The sequence below is a fragment of the Notamacropus eugenii genome, chromosome 5 (genome assembly GCF_028372415.1).
Source record: "Notamacropus eugenii isolate mMacEug1 chromosome 5, mMacEug1.pri_v2, whole genome shotgun sequence".
Lineage (NCBI taxonomy): Eukaryota > Metazoa > Chordata > Mammalia > Diprotodontia > Macropodidae > Notamacropus > Notamacropus eugenii.
Window position 1 is genome coordinate 74,093,481 of NC_092876.1, and position 12,759 is coordinate 74,106,239.

The following is a 12,759-nucleotide window of genomic DNA, read 5'->3' on the forward strand; positions in this document are numbered from 1 at the left end:
TTCTTACTGAGTCAAGAAACCTGCACTTTACTTTTGATGGAGTTGAATGCTGCTTCCTTAGAGATAGGTAGACTATCCTGCTGGTAAACCCTGAGGAGTTCTTGTTTTTCATTTGGCAGCTTCTGAATTTCCCCATCATTTTCATCAAATTAGTCTTGAAGTCTGTGAGTATTCTGACCCAGAAAAGTAAATGCAGTGTTGTACACCAAATCTCTGAAAGCTACCCAATCCTTTTCTGCTCCCCTGCTGCCAACTATGTGTTGGTTCAAGTGTCCCTCCAGGTTAGCAATGATCTGTTCCCACTCAGAGAAGCACTCTAATCTATTGACATTAAGTCTTCTGGTAGTGGTCTTGCCTTGGGCTTTTGTTGAATGCAAATATTTAGCTTGGAAAGGATAAGTCTATGATCCGGCCAGCAGTCTGTGCCAGACATCATCTTCATCACTCACATCCTGTCTGTCCCTTCTCCTTACAATGACATAGTCTATTAAATACCAGTTGTTTACTGTGAGGATGCATACATTCAGTTTTATTGCATTTAGATAAGTGGAAGACAGTGTTGGTGATAAGAAGGTCATGAGATACCCAAGTCTTCAGTAATAAGTGACCACTGCTGTTGCTGTTTCTGACTTCATTCCTCCCAAAGACTCCCTGCCATGTCTGGTAGTCTGTGTCTACTCTAATATTAAAGTCACCCAGAATTATAAGTTTGTCCTCTTTCAGCACATTGACGATGAGGGTGGAATTCTCACTTGCAGTGGTAAATAAGCCAGGGTTAGGTAAAGCATGTAATTTTAAAGACACTTTTCCAATCCCTTCCTCACACTAAGAGGTGAGCAGTATAGTCCTTAAAAGACTGTTCAAACACCCAGGGGGCTGCTGAATACCACTGTTGCTTCCAGTGACAAGATGACTTTATGGCCTGGGCCACCTATGTGCAGGGCTGTGACTACTGCTCCCAGTGTATCTGCATCATCACTTGCCTGTCACTATAGGACTTTGAGATAGGTAAAAATGGTAAAATGGTATGGACAATATTTTGACCCCTGTATAAATTAGATTTAAGTGAGGCAGAGTTTCATGAAGTTATTGGTTTCACTATCTTCCAGAATCATCACAGTCCAGTGGGACAACAGAGTCAAGGTGACTGGTGATGGCTCAGGATGCAGGGGATGACCTTGATGTCTTTGATGTCTAACCACGCTCTAAGCACTCTAAAGCATCCTGCTTCAGCTACCTTCATGGCTGTTCGAACAAATTGTTCTCATTCTCCCATTCCATCAGGGGAAGTCTTCACATGCTTGGGGTATACACTCCCATAACTCACCAATGGGTTTGTAATCTCTTGGTTACCCTCAACTTTGGTTTGGTTTATCTGCCAAAAAGGTTTACCAGAGTGTGACTGGTACACACACTATAGCTTGTTGAAGTCACAGGTGAGAGTTGGGCGCATCCGGTAAATGTCTAAGGTGGAAAGCAGCCCTGAAAAAGACTCAGCAGCCCTCACACCAGAAGTTCCCTGAACACAACCTATACCCTATGTACAAAATACATACAGAATGGAAACCAAGTCATTTCTGGGGCAAGAGGAATGGGGTGGTCCGCAATAGCATCGTATAGGAGATAGTGTTGAACTGAGCCTCAAGGGATGTGTTCTGGGAGGAGGGACAAGATAATGAGAGAATGTAGTCTAAGCATGCAGGTCAGCCAATGCAGAAGAGAAATTTAAAGTAGTTCTGGTCATCTATGCATTTTCAATCAATTGTAAACTAATAGTGTAACTATTATTCTTGCCTTTGAGTTTTATTGTATCTTTAAAAAAAGCATCCTCATACTTAATAAGATTGGGAGATCTTGGCATTTCACTCCTATATTCAAGAATCTTCAGTGATTCCCTACTACCACTATGGTAAAAGAGATTCTTCTGGGTCTGGCATTTAAAATCTTCCATGATTGAACTCCCATCTTTCTTTTGAGCTGTACTTCCTAGGATTATAGTATCAGAGATTGAGAGCTGGTCTGTTTGTGGTGACCAAGAACTGGAAATTGAGGGAATGCCCATCCATTGGGGAATGGCTGAAGAAATTGGAGTATATGAATGTAATGGAATACTATTGTGCTATAAGAAATGATGAACAGGAAGATTTCAGAGAGACCTGGAAGGACTTATATGAACTGATGTTGAGTGAAAGGAGCAGAACCAGGAGAACTTTATACACAGCAACAACCACAGTGTGCGAGGAATTTTTCTGGTAGACTTAGCCCTTCATAGCAATGCAAGGACCTAAAAAATTCCCAATGGACTCGAGGCAAAATACCTTCCACCTCCAGAGAAAGAACTATGAAACTGGATTGCAGAATGAAGCAGACTATTTTCTCTTGTGTTTTGTTTTGGTTTGGTTTTTTTCGTGATTTGTCCCATACATTTTAATTCTTCTATGCAACATGACCAAGGTGATAATGTACTTAATAAGAATGTATGTGTAAAATGTATATAAGATTGCACACCGTCTCAGGGAGGGAAGGATAAAGAGGGAGGGGAAGAAAATCTAAGATAAATGGAAGTGATGATAGAAAACTGAAAACAAAAATTAATTTTTAAAAAAGAGAGAGATTGAGAACTGGAAGGAACCTTAAAGGTCATTGAGTCTAATCCCTTCATTTTACATGAGGAAACTGAGGCCTAGAGAAGGTAAAGGGCTTGCCCATGGTTAGAGAGCAGAAAACTTGGTTCTGAATCTAAGTATTCTGAGTCAAATCCACACAATTTCTTCTTTTTCGCATTTTCTGTTCTAGTCAAAACTGTCAGCTAGCTGTTCACTGTCTCCCATTTCTGTCCCTTTGTACAAGTGGTCCCCATGTCTGGAATGCACTTTCTGCTCACCACCTCCTCACAAAATACTTTTCTTCCTTCAAACCTGTCACCTTCTCTTATATCAGATCCTTCCCAATTTTAACATGATATTATATGACTGCAAATATTTTTTATTTACTTACATGTGTCCCTATGGAGGGTCAGCATGGTATGATGGAAAGAATTGGAAGAGTGATGAATTTGCATTTAGTCATTTAATAGCTATGTGTTTTTAGACAAATTACTTTGCCTCTCTAGGCCTCAGTTTCTTCATCTGTTAAATAAGAAGGTTGGACTAAAGGATGCAAAGTTCTCAATGCTACAGTGGGTAGAGCACTGTACCTGGAATCAGAAAGTACTGAGTTCAAATCTGACCTCAGATACTTCCGGGGGAAGTCACTTAATCTCTATTTGCTTCAGTTTCCTCAACCATAAAATAAAGATAATAATAGGACTTATCTCCTGGGATTGTCGTGATGATCAAATGAGCTCATATTTGTAAAGTGCTTAGCATAGTGCCTGACATGTAGTAGGAAGTATTATTACAAATCAAATTTCCCAGATTCCATTCTCCTGTACAACTTAAGTTCCTGTTAGCACAGACTGTTTCCTTCTTTCTTTATACTCACAGAAGCAGTAAGCATAGTTCCTGGCATACATAATGTTCAAGAAAAATGACTGTTGAAAGGAAATGAGCCACTTCCTTAAGAGAAATCCCAAGGTCTTAGAGGAGCGCCTTCATCAGCAAGGGACCAATCAGAAAACTTTGCTTTTTTCCCAAAGTCACAGCAGTGGATGATGCATTCTAAAGTGGAGGTAGTGTTGATCATTAAGATAGTATTTTAAGAACTGGATCCATGCTCCTTAATCAGGCTGTCCCCAACATGAAAGAGAATTCAACAGATCTTTCCTCACCCCATGGATAAATTAGGAAGCTTTCAGAAATTAAAATGCATTTGATAAAATATACCTCTGTTATTTTCAGACTTTTCTATCCTAACTGTAATACTTTTCAACTAGATAGAGAGTTCCTTGACCCTCTGTACTCCCATAGTACTCAGCACAATGCCAACCATGTCATAGGGTCTTCTGGTTGCCACAAGGTTAATGAAAGACACTGAGAAAAATCTTGGGCAGAAGCAGGGATTTTCACTTCTGGTTCAAACAACCTTCTTGTCTTTGAGATGGCTCTGTCCTTATGTCTCCTTTCTGTAATTGGTGAGTTCCTGCCCAGGATGATCATTAAGAAGACATCTAAGCCATGCAGACACAGTTCCCTCCATCCTCCACTCCAACTAGAGACCTTTTCACTTTGCCCCTAGGCAGGTCAACAGAGGGAATTCATTCATATTTCTGCCTCTCCCATGAGAAGCCTAGTACTGTTTGCAGGGCTGAAGAGAGTTCCACTTCTTAAACAGTTATAGAGTCTTGAATGACATCATCAACTGGGACTTACTTTTCCAAAATATCTTCCCCCAGCCATCCAGCTTTCGTTTATGGTTGTCTTTTGCCATTCAAATGTTAGCTTCTTGAAGGTGGAGATAGTATCTGAGGTCCTTGCTTGTATCTGTATTCTCAACACTTAGTATAGTGCCTTGCTATATAGCAAACCATTAATATATGTTATATCTATCTATCCATCCATTTATCTATCCATCTGTCCACCTATCCATCTGTCTGCCCAACTACTCAAATATCAACCTTTCCATAAAACATTCCTTGACTCCTCTACTTGCTAATACCATCTCCTTCAAGTTCTTTTGTCTTTACTTTGTGTTTATATTGTATGTACTTATGCTATACCCTCTCTACCCCACTGGAGGCAAGTTCCTTGCTGGTAGCCACTGTTTTGATTTTATCTTTGTTACCAAGCCTAATATAATGCTCAGTATATCATAGAAACTTAATAATTGCTTATCAAATTGGATTTTTAAATTCAATTTAACCAAAAATTGAATACCATCCTAGAAAACCTAGGAAAGTCTGATTCTTTTTGGTCATTTGGGTGGCTGCACTAATTTGCAGCTCCACCAACAATGTATAGTGTGTGTGCATGTGTGTGTGTGTGTGTGTGTGTGTGTGTGTGTGGAACCCCACACCTTCCTAAAAATCTTGATAGCAAACTCTACTATCATGCTGTAATCTGTTCCTATCAGAGCTCTTCTGAGATAGGACCAGGGCTAGCTAGAAGGCATAGGCGTGCATAGAGTGTGGTCAAACTGGATCAGCCCACATGGCCTGCCCCAATCTAAACTTGTAGGATAAACTGAGATCTAGCTGATCTCAGTTAAGAGATGTACTGAGCACCTTTACCTACTCCATTTTCCAAGTCTCCAAAGCATAAATCAGTATGCAAAGGAGACTTTCATTTTAATATCAGCAGATCTGAATAAAATCTGTAGCATCATTTTTAGGTGCATTATATACTTAGTTATATCATGTGTTGACTCCCAGTGTCCCCAGCATGTTCAATGCTGCAGTTAAAACATTCAGTCTTGGATTTCTTTGAGGATAGCCAAGTATAGTTCTAGACTTAGTGATTCCTACTAAGCCAAAAAGGAGTTTTCTTTCAAAGAGAATTCTGGCAAGGAAGCCATTTACCCAAAAAATATTTTGGTAATATAGAAACTTTCTTATTCTTAGTTAACTAGAGCTATGCACAATAGTTGAAGTAGTCTGTTAAGTCAGAATGTTAATTATACTCTTTTCTACCTTCTTACAGGGGGAAAAAAGCTGCACATATAAGTTCCAGATGATTGCTAGCACTTTCGCTCTTCAAGTAAATAGTATATCTTGGTAGCACTTTCCTTTGAGTATTGAATATGTCCCACACTTTTTACAAACATATATGCCATCATCCTTAGTCAGTATTCTCTCTTGACTTAAGTGTCCAAAGTTAGTTGTAAGTGATCAAAGCTTGAAATTGCATTAAGATTTTTGGGACACCCTGTATTGGGCTTATATGGATATAAAGCAAAATTCTTTGGATAGCACTAACTGCTTCTAGCTGCCATATGTGGAATCAGCTACAATCCAGTAGAGTAACTCATTGAATAGCTCTGACTTCTGCCATTATTTCAATAATAAGGGACCCTTTCGGGAACAAATCTTGATTCACCAAGGTTCATACCTGTGATTCTTGACTTGATTCACTTTTGGTAGCTATTCATTGTATAGCTGCTTCTATCAGCAAATCATCCAAGGATAACTGAGGCAGAAAGGATGGTTTGTGATACTAAAATTTGATAAACTACTTTATTTCATAAAGGTTTAATCAAGAATCTTTCTCATTACATGAGTTTAAAACTCCTTAAGCCTTAAACTTTAGCTCCCTATTTCTCTCTTATAAGTCATTCACCACCGAATTTCCAAGAAACTCACTTAAGATAAAGGTTAAATGTATTCCATGAAGCATAGATGTAAGATATTCCAGGAAATCTAAATTGTTGTGTAAAATCCCCATGTCCCAGGCTATTGAAAATGTTCTTTCTCTGATTTCAACCAATAGTAGCTTGATAATGCCCGTATTGCAAATAATAGATTGTGTTGCTTTGCTATAAAAGAGTTGCCTTAGCTGTTGGGAGGAGTGGTTCTTGGTTACTGAGGATCCTTCAATCTCACGTATTGGCAATTACTAGCTTTGCTAATAAATTTATCATGCTTGGAGCTTTGTTGCCTCAGTTTTCCTTATTCACAGGTTTCAATTATGACAGTTGGTGAGCCAGTCATGAAATCAAGTGATGGGACTCTACCTCCCACCCCCCAACCCAGGGATGATCTCTCTAAAGAACCCCCTACAGCATCCAAGTAGACACTTTCCAACAAGGAACTTTTTCACAGAGGGTGCCCTTGAGGTCCAAGTCCCTTTCACTGTCAATCCTGTCATCTGTGCTAAAGGTAAATCTCAAATAGGAGGATCCCACCAGCAAGGCTTGAGGTTTTTGTCATGAGTCAAATAACATTCACTGACCCAACACTATGAATTCCTTCTTAAGAAGAAACCAGCCACTCATCTTGGCACCATAATTGGTAGCAGCTACCCCAAGGCTATCTTGCATATGGTGCTGTGAAAACAGCAAATTCCTACCTGGTTAATTCTGAACCTAGTCTCTGTGAATAATGTGGAACTTCAATATATAAATGTCTGTTAAACATGACTCGTGCCTAAAATCAGAGTGCAAAGGAAATTTTCCCTTTTGATGACTTCAGGTTAGTCTATGCACTTAGAATTCAGTCTCCCCTCAAGCTCAGTACTAAATTACCTGAGTTAAGGTAAGTCCCAAATGGGAGAATTGAGACTTAAGGTTTTTTGTCACAGGTGAAACAATGTTCCCTACCCCATTACTATGAATTCTTTACTTAAGAATAAACTAGCCACCCATCTTGGCACTATTATTGGTAGCAGCTCCCCTCCCTACACCCCAAGGCTATCTTGATCATAGTGTTGGAATAGTAGCCTTGATAGCAAGAGCTACCAAGTGGAATGCTGTGGACCATCAGGAGAAACTCTCTGTTAGGGCTCCCTGGGCTTCATTTGGATTCATAAGCCAAGGGCCAGGTATTCTCTAGGACTAGGATCCCAAAGGCAGCTGCAACTATTTGGCCAGTTTGAGTAGCAGTAGAAAGCAAGGTCCAAGGGACTCAACAGAACCACATGACTCCTCAGACAGGGCCCCCTGAGGAAGGATTAGAGCATAGGAAGGAAAATTCTTCTCTCACCTAAAAGAAACCCTATGTCAGATGACCAATTTCTCCTGTAGGTGGGAAAATCCCTGTGGTACCTTATATGGAGAAGGAAATTGACAGCAAAGCCTTGAAGCTGTTTCCTGAAAATTATGTGCATTAACTTTTGACAAAATTTTCAAATAAGAAAATAAATACTCAAAGGAGGAAATAAGGTTTGAAGTAAAATTTATAATATAAGTAACTTCCTTTTTTTGGTTAGATTCTAAAGATATTATAGTTTAGGAGCAAATTGAAGTTGAAAATGCACTGCTTAAATGAACATTGGGAGTGGGTTATCAGGTTGCAGGGGCTGGGGGCGGGAGGCGGTGTTAATGTTAAATCTTCTGTGTGTGTTATTTGCCTTATAGATTGTGAGCTCTCTGTGAGCAGGAACTGTTTGTACTCCCAGAACTTAACAAAGGGCTTTGCACTGTTGTATTGTGTTGGCATTTTGGTTCATGGTGTTTATGCTTGCTGAGATTTCTTGGTGACCTATTAATCTCCCTTCTAAAATTAGTACATGGTGGTGCAAACACCAAAAATAAGAAAGGATATACATTAGGGACCTTGAAAAAGAACATGAAAAGAAGATAAAGGCCCACTGGTGCATATTTCCATATATTAAGGTTTCTGAGTTAGAGTAGACAACTAGAAATCTCTTCCTTGAGACTGAAAAGTTGACCCAGATCAAGAGTGAATCCATCAACTCCCTTACTATTTTCATGGGAAAGGACCTGGGCCGTGATCAATCTTTCCTGTACTTCAATCTATCTCTTAGCTAGTTGTTCATGTAAGTGATTCATTGAAGAGGCATGCCTATTCAAAGAATCAAAGGGAAGAATTATGATATTAAAATCTGATCTTCTACTTTATTTCATTAAAGTTTAATCAAGAATCTTTCTCTCTAATTATGAGTTTAAAACTCCTTAACCTTGCAATGTTAGTTCTCTGTTTCACTCTTGTAAGCCACCCACAATCCCGGTTAGGAGAAACTTACCTAAGTAAAGGTCAAATACATTCCATGAAGCACTGATGTCAAATATTCCAGGAAATCTATGCCCCAAGCTATGGAAAATCCCCATTCTCTGATTCCAACCAGTTGTACCTTGATAAGGCCCACATTGCTAGTAATAGAATTGCCTTGCTGTAAAAGAACTGCCTTGACTATTGGGGGTGGAGATGTGGGGGAAGTTTTTGGTTGCTAAGGATCCCTGGACTTCCTTTATTGCCAGTTGCTAACTTTGCTAGTAAATTGATCATTGGAACTTTGTTGCCTTCCATTTCTCTCATTCACAGATTTCAATCACAATAGGGTTTCAATGCAACAATGCTCATACTTAGTGTAAGCACTCTACTGTTAAGTCCTAGTATCTCAGATGCACTTTAATACAACAAAGATCTGGCTCCCTGAACATCACAGATTGGCTTCAAATCTCCGATTGGTATCACCACAGCTTTGGACTCATGTAACCTGTAACAGTGATGTCAAATTTAAATGGATACAGTGGCCACTAAACCATACTTGAGAATTCCTGCGGGCTGTACATTGATTTAGTTTTTAAATGTAGTAATGGGCCACACCCAGGTATGTTGTGGGACACCTACAGCCTGTGGGCCACATATCTGACACCTCTGGCCTATAGAACATGGCATCTCTATCCTCTTTAGCCCTCTCTGATCCAATGGCGTACACTAAATTCACTGATGGCCAATGTGACTACGCTTCTCTGACAGGTAGTATTAACTTAGTCCTGGAATGAATGAATGCAAAAGCATGTTTTAAGTGCTTAGTATGTGTCAAGCCATGTGCTAAGCACTGAGGAAGAAAACAGAAAAAAATGAGAGTCTTTGCTCTCTAGGAGCTCATACTCTAGTTGAAGGAGACAGTATATAAGAGAAGATTCAGCTTCATGGGCAAGTCTCAAAGTCCTAGGGGCTCTTTGGCAGGACACTATAAGGCAAAGGCAGATGGAAAGGACATCAGAAACAATTGAGTCTTTCTGATGGAGTCTCCTTACTCATCTAAGCCCTGTGAGCACAAGCAATGGGAAGAAGGGAGAAATTAAGAGGGGAGGCCATCCCTAGACAGCATGTCTTCAGCTTGTTGGTTCACATTTGAAATTGAATGCCATATAAATCATCTCATAACTCCTCAGTGACAATACATTTCAAAGCCCAGGTCTCCCATCTGCGCATGTCATTATGAGTCATCACCAATAAGTCTTCTACTGGCACATGCAAAAGATTCCTGGTAATTATATTGTCCTAACTGAAAAGTGCTCCCCAAACTTTCGTGGTAGTCTCTGAAAAAAGAGTGCCATTCAAGCTACATTTGGCATCTTATAGAGGACATTTGCATCTCATTTGTTCCACTCATTTGCATATGAAAATGTCAGGAAAGTGACTGCGCTGCCAAAAGACAAAGTGAAATGTTCCCCTTTCTCCCCTCTCCCCAGGACACTTATTGTTCCTGTATCTTTTCCTCACCTACTCATTTGCATGGAACAACAGAAAAAACAAGAGTTTTAAAAACTGGGTAACCCTGAATACTAGAAATATTTGGTGATTATTAGACAAATGACTATTATCTATTAATATTTTTTACCTTCCGAGATAAAGAGTTGGGAAATGTATTGTATGGTGATCATAAGTTAGGGTGATAGAAAAAGGTGTGAGAAACAAAAATTAAGTTTAAAGGATGGTTGGCTTGCTAAACTGGCCCTTTTGACCAGGAGATGGCAAAGGTCAGGCCTAGGGAAAAGACCTGGGGAGATTTCTGTCTATTTTTAGGGTTAAGGTCCCCACTCTTTCTAAAAGAATAGAGAAGTACCCTTAATTCACTAATAGAGACCACTTATATATTCTCCCTGTACAATCACCACTCAGTAATCTCTCCAACTTTGAGGTTCATTTAATCCATATCTACCACCCAATCGAAATTCTGGTAGGTTGTCTACCAACTTCTAGGACCCTCCCTTTCTTTCCTCAACAACTTCAGTGCCTAGCTCATAGTCTTTTCATCTTTCCCAACTCCTATCTTTATAAAATTGGACTTCATATTGATTCTCCCTGAAATACCCTAACCTCAGAGTTGCCTCAGTTTATTCATTTCACATGACCTGTACCTCCACTCCACCTTAGATACAAACAAAGATGGTCATACCCTTGATACTGCCATCACCCATAAATACAACCCTTCCATATTCATGAACTCTGAAATTTCCTTATCTGATTATTAATCTACCTTCCAACTTAAAACCCTGTTCTTTGATCACACAATGACCTTCAATCCCTCAGTTTTCCCTCAAACCATCTCTAATGCACTAACTACTCTCTCCTCCTTTCCCCCTCTTGACCCCTTGGTGAGCAACGCCAACTCTACACTTTCTTCTTCTCTTGAATCCCTTGTTCTCATATCTTATCTTAGATGTTGCCCTCCCGAGTCAGCCTTGGATCACTGCCACTATCCGTTGGTTCACCCCTAGTCATCATGCTGTTGAATGAAGTTGGAAAAAAATTGCAAAACCATTTTGACTGCATCCACTAGAAATTTATGTTACATAACCTCAATAGGCCCTCCTAATTAGCTTACTGTCCCACTCAGTCCAGTAGTTTTTTTCCAACACTTTTTTATTGCTTATGAACATGTTCATCTCTCTCCTCTCCTCAAAAAACTTTCAATTAAGCCTTCCATCCTCTCTATAGCTATTGAATTTATCCCTTCTGCCTTTTGTGGCTAAAGCTCCTCGATAAGGCCATCTACAATAGGTACCTCCACTTCCTTTCCTCTCACTCCCTTCTTAACTCTTTATAGTCTGGTTTCTGACCTCATCATTTAACCAAAACTCTTCTCTCCAAAGTTATTTGTGATCTCCAAGGTTACTAATTGCCAAATCTAATGACCTTTACTCAGTTTTTCTCTTTCTTGACATTTCTGCACTATCCCACTTGATCTCAATCACCCTCTCCTCTTTAATACTCTCTTCTCTCTAGGTTTTCAAAACACTATTCTCTCTTGGTTCTCCTACTTATCTGACCACTCCTTCTCAGTCTCCTTTTCTGGATCTTCATTCAGGTCATCCCCACTAACATGGGAGTCCCACAGTGACTCTTTTCTCTTTTCCCTATATACTACTTCACTTGGTAATCTCATCAGTTCCCTTAGATTCAATTATAACCTCTATGCAGATGATTCTTAAATGTACCTATCCAGCCCAAAGCTCTCTCTTGACCTCCAGTCTCACATCTCCAACTGTTAGGGTCCCCTAGACCATTTACGGGAACCCCTGACCCCGACCCAAGGCTCTTGTCTGGCAAGAGGCCTTGATCTCGTGAGTAATGAAATGGGGGGGGGGGGGGGACAAAGGTGGTGAAGACTCCGTTTTATTCCTCTAAATCACATGCATTTATAGTCTAACCTACGTAAAACATTCCTAATTACGTAGGACCTATCACCTATCACCTTTCACATTGAACCTATCACCTATCACCTTTCCTTATATGGGTATCTTCTTCACTGGACATCCGGAGCCAGGACAAAGAACTGCCACGTTGCAAACAAGGACGAGACGCTTCCTCCTGAATCCATCTAGTTCCACCCCTACTGACAAGCCCCTAGGTTATCTAGGCAGGCTTTCAGTGTGGCGTCCTGAAATGGATAGGGGTCGGCTCTAACTCGTCCCGTTACAACTCCCCCTTTTTGTTTTTGTACAGTTGTTCTTTCATAGCCAACACGGTATGTTTAGTGGAGAAGAGGGAATTACGGATTGTTAACAATATCCATTTTAATAATATTGGTATAATAGCAACTAATATAAGCAGTGTTAGTACTCCTGATCCTAATGAAATTAGCCAAGTTTTTAGTGAGTGCCAGGGATCAGCATGTTGGAAAAAATCTAAGATATTTTGAGCAGTTTTATGTGGAAGCAGGTCTTCATGAGAAGCCTGATTGATATTTTCTGCCAATTGAATCAATTGTTGGAGCTCTGAGGTCATATTATCATTGATTACACCTTGTAATTGAGCCCGAATCTTTTCCCATGCTATTTCAGTTGCATCATATTGTTTTGGAGTAAGACAAAAAGTATTATACCTATGATCACATTGCAACTTTGATTGTAATTCTAGATATGCAACTTCATGTCCCAAGAACAGTACTGCTTTCTGTAAAGCACGAACAG